Here is a 9,014-nt window from a genome sequence, read left to right as displayed (position 1 = left end):
TCACTGGTGGCCGAGTAACTGGCGCGTGGCCCTCCCACGGCAGAACCTCTCTCTCAGGACTTGCGGCCCACGAACGCTCCCTACACCTCCCACTCGTGCGCTACATTGATCACAATAATGCGGACAACTCGACACGTTCTTCAAATCATAGAGTGTGACCTTAAAAAGAAATATATATAATAGGCGACGTTTCAGGCAATAGCCCTTGATTATTTCGCCTCCCCCCGCTTCATCATCAATCAGAATCTTTCTTTATCCTGGAGGAATCCGATGAGCAATGAAGCTCTTTACTTTTTCACAGACGTCTAATAGGGGCGGGTGGGTCAGGTCGATGCCACAAGGTCGAGAAAACCTGTTCCACTGTAGCGTGGAAACCCCAACCAGCAGATGGCCCTGCTGTCAGACTGGTTCCCGCCACGCGACTGTGGAATTTGCACCGCTTGTTCACGGGGCTACCAACAGCGAAAATGCTGAAATTCACACCTCCGCATCTTGCCTTCATTTGGTAACCAGCGGGTGGCCCTGAGGCGGGCGGGCGGCGAGGGGTATTTATAGATCCTTGCCAAAGGGACTTTGCAAATTCGAGAGGCTAAATGTTTGCAACGCAATGAGAAAGAACCGGTTCTCCATTGCTGCCGAACCGGGCAAGGTCTTTGTTGTGAAAACACACAGCAGCTGATCGCGTAATGCGGTTGTATTGGCAACAAAGACTGGACGACACACGTGCTTTTTATACACGGAAAATGGATTCGCTCTGCAACTCATCCATTCGCTCACTCACTTCCGATACAAGTGTGATTTGAGAAAGACTTGTCATTCAATACTCCATCGTGAGAATGAGCACACACACGGTACGCACACAGTACATACAGCACAGTACACACACAGTACACAACAACAACAACCGCCATTCGCCACTAAGTGGCGGTGACGTCACCACGACGCTTGTGCCAGGCTATGTGCACCTTGAGGCCACGTGACGTGTCGAACGCCCGCTGGCAGGAGGTCACGGGGCAGACCCAAATGCCACAGGTCGACTGACTGATACGACTGGCTGATGCACCACCTGTACCCCCTACTGTGCCAACTTGCTGTGCTTTAGCCACCCGGCGCTCCGCTCGTTTTTGTGAGCGTCGCTCCTCCGCCCTCCGTTGTTGTTGGAGGGCGACTGCCTCCAACTGCCCAGTAGCGTCCTTCACGAGCCTCCTCCACAGAGGCCGATCTTGACACCGCTGGTACCAGTCATCGGCAAGTCTACTCAGCTCCACGTCCTCCTGTACCACATCACTCCATCTCTTCTCTAGCCCGTGCCGCGCCCGTTCAGCCCCCTCAATCCGGCCGAACAAAAGCTGTTTAGGCATGCGGTGGCTGGGAATGTGGGCTACATGACCCAGCCAACGCAGCCTTGCCTGCCGGAGGAGCTCACCGATGGGACTTTGCCCAGATCTTTCAAGGATTTGTGAGCTCACACAATCCAACCTGGCTAAACCCAGGATGGATCGTAGGCAGGCCAGCCTAAACGTTTCTAACCGGCGAAGATGTTCCATTAGGGGTGTCCACGTTTCGCAAGCGTAGAGAAGGGAGGGAATGACCATGGCCGAGAAGACCTGAAGCTTCGTGCGGAGTGATAGACCAGGTAGCTTCCACACAGCGTGACGCAACCGATAAAATGATAATGCCGCTCGACTGATTCGGAGTGAGACCTCTGCTGTTAAACCAGAACCGGTCATGAGCACACTGCCAAGGTATGGGAAACTCTCCACTCTCTCCAGAACTAGCTTATCACCAATTGGGAGTTGTGGGGGTGGTGTGTCCAATGGTACAAAATACCCAGGCAGGTGCTTAGTTTTGGTAGGGCTGATGGTAAGGTCCCACCTCTTAGTGGCACGCTCCAGTTTCAGCAGCAGCGTCTCCAACTCCTCCTCTGAATGAGCAGCAGTTACCAAATCATTGGCATACATAACATGGTTGACCAATCGGGAGCCATCTCTTGACCGTATCCGGGCATTGATCAGCATCCCATTATATCTGTACCAAATGGAAATTCCTCCGGTACAGCTATTGAAGGCTTCACGAACTACGTGGTCAAAATATATGTTAAATAATGTGGGAGCCAGAGGACATCCCTGTCGCACCCCAAGGTGTACAGGGAATGGCTCTGATTCCTGGCCACGTAGTTTTTCCCGGGCCAGCTCACCATCATGAAGGTCCTTAATGATCGTGAGCAGAGTGTCAGGGACTCCGAAAGCACGAAGAACAACCCAGAGCCCAGGCCTACTGATGGTATCATAGGCCTTGACCAGGTCAATAAAGCAGAAATGTAGGTCTTGTTGGAATTCTCTACACCTCTGCTGTAGCAGACGGACAGAAAATACTGCATCTGTGCAGGACCGCCCTTTCCTGAAACCGCATTGGGGCTCCGCAAGCCTCTCCTCAGCGTGCCTAGCAAGGTGATGTTGAATAATCATTGCCAGGACCTTTCCCGGCACACTGAGGAGTGAGATGCCTCTGTAATTGTCACAGTCTGTGTGGTCCCCCTTTTTAAAGAGGGGGACCACCAGGGCATTCTGCCAATCCTGCGGAACCTTCCAGTGGTCCAGACTGTTGTTATGATGTCATGTAGGGCAGTCTGTGCACAAACGCCACCCTCCCTCAGCATTTTGCTTGGGAGATCATCTCTGCCCGGTGCCTTTCCTGGTCTCAGACTCTGGATCGCCTTCAGTACTTCCTCAACAGATGGCACCTCAGCCAGTCACTCACAGGGGGTGACCTCTTCCAATATTTGAGGCACTGCAGCCTCAGCAGGGTCATACCCACTTTGTGCCACGTTGTTTTCACAGATGTCTAACACAATGTTGTCCCACGTATTCTGTGTGTGTACACACCTGTGTGCATTCTGTTTGTATGCGGAAAGTGGGTATTGGCGGGTCGCGTCACGGCTGCAAGGGACTCATGTCCGACGGTTCAGAACAGCAGAGCTGCAGCAGGCAGGGAGTGGTAAACGTTTCCGAGAGGACCCCACCACCACCACCGAGGAGGAGATGGAGCGATGAAATCAGTTCATGCGTGGGTGCTCGGTGGGTTGTCACATCGCCGCATCGTGAGAGGTGGCGGCCGCCGCGGCTTGGCGGAGGCCTCCATCCAGCAGTAGAGTGGAGTGGACCGTGGCTCATGATGATGATGATGGTGGTGGCGCACGGAGTTGGCGCACTGCGCGGGGCTGTTTGCGACCACGCCTCTCCTCCGTCAAGGAATCCGCTACGACCGCTCTCATCACCACCACCACCGCTCTCTCACCACCACCACCTCTCTCTCATCACCACCACCACTCTCTCACCACCGCCACCACCGCTCTCTCACCGCCGCCACCAACCCCACCCAGCGCCACAAAGACAGCGAATCGAAGGGGAAAGAGGTGAACTTGACGCAGCACACAGACAAAGTACCCCCGTATAGCCTTCAACAGATCGGGTGGGGGGGGAAGTGCTGTTAGCGAGCACCCAAATGGGCGCCGGAACGCCACACACAACGGGGTGGGTGGCAAGCACCATGCCCGGCCGCCTTTGTCTCCCCAGTGGGCGATGCTTGAGGCTGAGTCGACCTAGGGGAGGCCCCAGAAATCCTTCACAAAGATCAAAGATGCCCCCCCCCCATGGACTCAACAGACTGTTGGGACAAGTGCTGTTAGCGAGTAGCAGCACCGAAGAAAGCCGGCATGGCACACGAGGGGCTGGGTGGCCGGTACCACACCCGGCCGCCTTTGTCTCTTCCAATGCTGATGTTTACACACCACACAAGGTGGAACTCATTTAAGGCTGAGTCGATCGAAGGGAGGCTCAGTGCCGGTTCAGATATTTGTCACCGATGTTGTCTGTGAGCGAGAATAGACCTCGTGTCGCTAACCACTGCGCCACCGCTCCGCTACAAAGACACACACACACACACACTGACACAAAGGCACGTACACACTGACACAACTGCGCACACACAGACAAGAACAACAAGAACAACAGTAGCAGCCACCGCCGGCTATAAAGGTGAGCGAGAGGTTCGCGTAGATCCTTGAAAGTTCTGGACAGAGTCCCATCAGTGAGATCATCTTGGCAGCCGAGGTGGCGTTGGCTGGGTATTGTAGCTCAAAATTCCCAGCCGCAGACACACCCCACAGAGGGACAAAGCCCTCACACACACACACACACGGAGGAAGAGCTCCTCTAACGACATACAGCATTTTTTCGATTTTAAGCTTTCGTGACTGCAGGGATTCATATTCTTGGTTCTTTAGGTAAAGTCACGTAGAAAGGAAATAATAAAATAATAAAAAATAAACAATACAATTAAATTCTCACGACGTTTCGGCCACAACGCAAGCAGCCGTTTCACGGAAAGACGCCGTCCTCAGGTAAAGAAACAGAGCGTCTTTCCGACAACTCTGTTTCTTCACCTGAGGACGGCTGCTTGCGTTGTGGCCGAAACGTCGTGAGAATTTTATTTTATTATGTTGTATTTTTATTATTTTATTATTTCCTTTCTACGTGACTTTACCGAAATAACCAAGAATATGACATACAGAATGTTGGAGCAAGTCCTGTTAACGGGCACACCTATACAGCCCGCCATGTAACACGAGGGGGGTGGGTGGCCAACACCACGCCCGGCCGCCTTTGTCTCCCCAGTGCCGATGTTGACTACACACCGCCTTGCACAGATCCAAGTATCGGTAACCGGTTCTCAATACGGTGAGCAGGCCCCCACCTCGCTTGGCTTGCGAGATTTACAAACACCGGACGCGTTCAACGCGTTCTGGTCGCGAGGACAGACGGGAGACAACAATAGAAACCAGTCTACAATGGAATCGTCACGAATAATCAATTCACGGCAGATTATAATTATCGAATCGTTCCAAATAATCTAAACCGTCACCCACAATAGATTCGAATTCCACGATTTGTCTTGTTAACAGGGCACTACCTTAATCGCAAAAAGATATATAAATATAGTTTCATATGTACTTTATAAAGGTTTTGGCTGGCTGGCGAGACGTCACGTGCGGAGGGAGGTAAGGGGGAGTGGGTGGTGACAGACGGTCACGTCCAATGGACGTGTGCGTTGCTCGTTTTGTGCTCAATATAAAAACAAATTGTTTTCATGGTTCTCAAGTGTGAAGTGTGCATGCAGCTGTCGCCCCCATCGCCACCTCCCCCCCCCCCTCCTCGGATCCGCCTCTGACGGGTGGACGAGTGGAGGCAGGGTGCGCGCTGTATAATGTACGCGTCTGCCGCTACTGGTGGCTGTGGCGAGTTGTGGCGTGGAGATTACAACTGGTCTGCCCACATGCCTGGCGAACGGTGGTGGCGAGGAGGGGAGTCGCCCCTGCCTGTCGCACCTTGCCTCGTAGCAGTGCCGTCCATAGGGGGCCCGGGGCAAATCACACAGCTGTGCCCCCCCCCAAACCCCCCCAAAGCGCGGGGCCCGGGGCAGTCGCCCCCATTCGCCGTACCCTAGGGACCACTCTGCATAGCAGTCGCATCGACCGCTCGCGAAACCCCAGTATTTATTTGTCAGCATCAGGAATCTTTATTTAGGCTGCAGGAGGAATCCGATGAGCTATGAAGCTCTTTTTCTACAGATGTCCCAACATCCCCAAATATCAAATATAAGACAAATATCCCCCCCCCGCCGCCACTCCCCGCCCGCCACCTCCATAGGGTCATTGACAGAAGGGTCAGTGCCCGAAACGTCGCCCACTTTATATACTGTAATAGTACAGTAGTTCCTCTTTTACCGCGGCAGATGCGTTCCTGAAAAGTTCCGCGTTAAGCGAAAACGCACGAAGCTCGGAATGACTCATTACCGTATACATTTAACGCGTAATTTCGTATATATTTCATTTTCAGGGAGTGTTTTTGCAGAATGTGTTGCGCTTACGGCCGAGTGCTGTTTGCGAGCACCAATTAAGGATTGTAATTAAGATGTGTACCGATAACACTCAGCGACATGTGCGTCATGAATGTTGAACTTCTTTCGCACAGTACGTAGCTACCCGTGCCAATCGGAGGTGCGGGCTAATTACACACCGCAAATCAGGAACTCGTATAAGGGGAGGCCCAGGTCCGGTTCACATCATTGTCACCGATTTCGGCCGTGAAACGGGAATCGAACTCGGGTCGCAGGGTTCATGGCGCAGTGCGCTCACCGCCACAATATCGCTGACACAAAGACAAAGATCCCCCGTGTAGCCTTAACAGTCTGTAGGGGCAGGTGCTGTTAGCGAGCACCTATGAAGGCCGGCACGGCACACGAGGGGGTGGGTGACCAGCACCACGCCCGGCCGCCTTTGTCTTCACAATGGGGGTGTTTACACACCGCACCAGATACGCATTTGATGCTGAGTCGACCTAGGGGAGGCCCAGGACCAGTTCAGATAATCGTCACTGGTGTTGGCCGTGGGTAGGAATCGAAGTGGGGTCGCCAGGTTCGTAGCTGAGCGCGCTAACCGCTGCACCACCCCTCCCACACTCACACTGAGTCATCATGAGACCTCCTTTGCCAGTATTATATTATGATCATAGGGGTTTCCCCTTTCTGGCAACAAACCTGTTGTGTTAAGATGTTAGACAATGCACATACTGCCAGAACATGTTTGTTTTTGCATGTTTACCGCAAGCATACGTGGTTAATGCAGACACGATTCCTTGCAAAGGTTTCAGTTTGGTGTTTTAACATATTAACACAACTGTTTTATTGACATCCCCACACTGAACTCCGTTGGGAAATCACGTTCCGATCCGCCACAAGACGGAGCTCGAGGCTCAGGTAAGAGGCGTTCTGGGATGAGACGGAGCGGCGGACCAGAGGGCCGGGAGACATTCGGGCAGCGAGCGCCACGAACAGCGGAGACGAGAGCACGAAGGCAACGGTGCCCCGTATAGCCTGCACAGACTGTAGGGGCAAGTGCTGTTCGCGAGTAGCAGCTATGAAGGCACGAGTACGGCACATCACCAGACACTCATTTAAGGCCGAGTCGAACTGGGGGAGGCCCGTGACCGGGTTCAAATCCTCGCCATCGTGAGCGGGAATCGAACTCGGGTCACCGGGGTTCATACCGGTCCCATACACAAGACAACGATCAGAATCAGAATATGTATTTATACCGAAGGCATCCGATTAGCTATGAAGATGGCCAGATCCCCCGTGTAGCCTGAATAGACTGTTGGGGCAAGTGCTGTTAGCGAGTTGTAGCTATGAAGGCCGGCACGGCACACGAGGGGGTGGGTGGCTAACACCACGCCCGGCCGCCTTTGTCTCCCGAGTGGCGATATTTACACGTCGCACCAGGTACTCAATTGAGGCTGAGTCCACCTAGGGGAGGCTCAGGACGGGGACCGGTGCAGATCATCTTCACCGGTGTTGGCCGTGAGCGGGAATGGAAATCGGGAAGCAGGGTTCGTGTGCGCAGCGCGCTAACTGCTACAACACCGCTCCCCACACACACACAGACACACACAGACACACACACACACAGACACACACACACACAGACACACACAGACACACACACAGACACACACAGAGACACACACAGAGACACACAACCACAACACAGACACACACACAGACACACACAGACACACACACAGACACACACAGAGACACACAACCACAACACAGACACACACACAGACACACACAGACACACACACACAGACACACACAGACACACACAGACACACACCGAGAGACACACAGAGGCACACACACACAGACACACACAGACACACACAGACACACACACAGACACACACAGAGAGACACACAGAGGCACACACACACGAGGCACACACACACACAGACACACACAGACACACACACAGACACACACAGACACACACACAGACACACACAGACACACACACAGACACACACAGACACACACACACACAGACACACACAGACACACACAGAGAGACACACACACACACAGACATACACCGAGAGACACACAGAGGCACACACACACGAGGCACACACACACAGACACACACAGAGAGACACACAGAGGCACCCACACACGAGGCACACACACACAGAGACACACACACGAGGCACACACACACACGAGGCACACACACAGAGACACACACACAGACACACACAGAGAGACACACAGAGGCACACACACACGAGGCACACACACACAGAGACACACACACGAGGCACACACACACACGAGGCACACACACAGAGACACACACACACAGACACACACAGAGAGACACACAGAGGCACACACACAGACACACACACAGACACACACACAGACACACACAGACACACACACACAGACACACACAGACACACACACAGACACACACAGACACACACACAGACACACACACACAGACACACACACAGACACACACAGAGAGACACACACACAGAGAGACACACACACACACAGACACACACACACACACACAGAGAGACACACAGAGGCACACACACACGAGGCACACACACACAGAGACACACACACGAGGCACACACACACACGAGGCACACACACAGAGACACACACACAGAGAGACACACACACACACAGACAAAGACAAAGATCCCCCGTATAGCCTTAACAGACTGTAGGGGCAAGTGCTGTTAGCGATCACCTATGAAGGCCGGCACGGCACACGAGGGGGTGGGTGGCCAGCACCACGCTCGACCGCCTTTGTCTCCCCAGTGGCGATGTTTACTCACCGCACCAGGTACTCATTTAAGGCTGAGTCGACCTAGGGGAAGCCCGGGACACACACACACAGACACACACACAGACACACACACACAGACACACACAGACACACACACGCCACGCACAGCGCAATGCCAGAACCCGTTGCACCCGCCCGAACTCGGAGAAAAGGATCCGAATCGTGTTTTTTTTTGTTTCACACGCGTGCAGCCCCTGCAATCGACACCTCTTTAGGCAAAAAGAAAACCCGCTCCGTCCGTTCCCATGC

Source organism: Lampetra fluviatilis, chromosome 22 (assembly GCF_964198595.1).
Source record: "Lampetra fluviatilis chromosome 22, kcLamFluv1.1, whole genome shotgun sequence".
Classification (NCBI taxonomy): domain Eukaryota; kingdom Metazoa; phylum Chordata; class Hyperoartia; order Petromyzontiformes; family Petromyzontidae; genus Lampetra; species Lampetra fluviatilis.
Note: the sequence above shows the minus strand (reverse complement) of the source record.